This window comes from Phodopus roborovskii, unplaced genomic scaffold, assembly GCF_943737965.1.
Source record: "Phodopus roborovskii unplaced genomic scaffold, PHOROB, whole genome shotgun sequence".
Classification (NCBI taxonomy): Eukaryota; Metazoa; Chordata; class Mammalia; order Rodentia; family Cricetidae; genus Phodopus; species Phodopus roborovskii.
Window position 1 is genome coordinate 11406323 of NW_026125278.1, and position 1566 is coordinate 11407888.

The following is a 1566-nucleotide window of genomic DNA, read 5'->3' on the forward strand; positions in this document are numbered from 1 at the left end:
CTGTTCCGGGACGCCAGGCCAGTCCCCAACCCCCGCCGCCGCCGCCGCTCTCCGGCAGGGGTGGGGAGTCGCCAGGGGGAGAGGGCGGGGCCGCCCCCAGGGCCCCGGGCACCCGGCGCTGCTCCGCGGATTCCCCGCCTGCCGCCGCAGCCCACGCTCTCACTGACTGTGACGCGGGCCCCTTCTCCCGGAGGGATGGGCGGCAGTGGAAGCGCCGCGCCTGTGGCTCCGGTTAACTCGGAGGTCAGTGAATAGGGCGCTCAGGGAGCGCGGAGCAGCCGCAGAAGCCAAGCCGACTCTGCTGTTCCTCACCTCCAGAAGAGCGCGGGCCTCCAGGGAAACCTCATTCACCCGTGAAGGGCTGGCCCAGCTGAGACCCATTTGGGCCAGCCGAGGCCCTCGGTTCTTTGCTGCATTAAAAACAAACCAAACTGGAGGGGAAGGCTGTGTCACACAAACAAGGTCCCAGGTTCAACTCTCCCCCAAGCCCAGTACATAAAGCAAGGACAGCAGCGTTAGGAGACACGGTAGCAGGTGTGGCGTCCAATCGCAGCGGCAAGTCTGGGAGTTCAAAGCTAGCCTTCACTATAGAGAGTGTGAGGACAGCCTGGGCTTCAATAGGCCATGTCTTGGAAATCCTCGAGAAAAAGAAAAACCCGCCGCATGGAAGTAGGTGCCCGGGGACTCAGGCAGCCACTTCCCCGGACAGACCAAAGCGCAGGTGATGTCGCCCTTTGTTCTTGAGGAAAACTGCTCTCCCACCCGTCGCCACTCAGCAGGAGGCCTGGAGTGGCTGCTGGCCCTTCCTCCCTTCAGTAGCCTCTCCACTTCAAGGGACTCTCTGCAGCCTCATCCACAGCCTCATCCACGCTCCCCTCCCCTTTACCGACTCCTCATCCTCCATTCGAATGCTGCATCCTCCAGGAAACCCCTCCCACCCGTGTCTGATGCAGATGCTGCTGGTGTCCTTTCCTCACTGGGCACCTGAACTATAATTGTATCTTTATTCTGAGATTTAAAGGATGAGGTTTTCCGTTCTCTCCATAAAACACTGGGAGGAACCTGCAGAACACTCTAGAACAGCAGTTCGCAACATATTTGTCTGAACCCCTTTGGGTGGTCAAACGACCCTCCCACTGGGGTTGCCTACAACCATCAGAAAACATAGATATTTGTGTAGGATTCATAACTAGCAAAATTACAGTTGTGAAGTAGCCACAAATAATGTTATGGTCGGGGGTCACCACGCCACATCAGGAGGGTTGAGAACCTGTGCTGTAGAATTACCGTGGAAGAGCCTCAAGGAGGGCTTGTGTAGATGTAGTCAGCCTGTGCCCGTGAGAGTTTACCTGGGTTACTTTAGGTGGGCAGGGGGTGGGCGTCATGTTCTGGATCTGAGTGACCATACATGCATTTACTCTTTCTGATTTTTTAAAAACATTGTTTTTATTTTATGTGCGTTGGTGTTTTGCCTGCATGTATGTCTGGGTGAGGGTGTCAGATCTTAAGAGTAATTGACGGGTTGACAGGTATGAGCTGCCATGTGGGTGGGAGCTGGGAACTGAA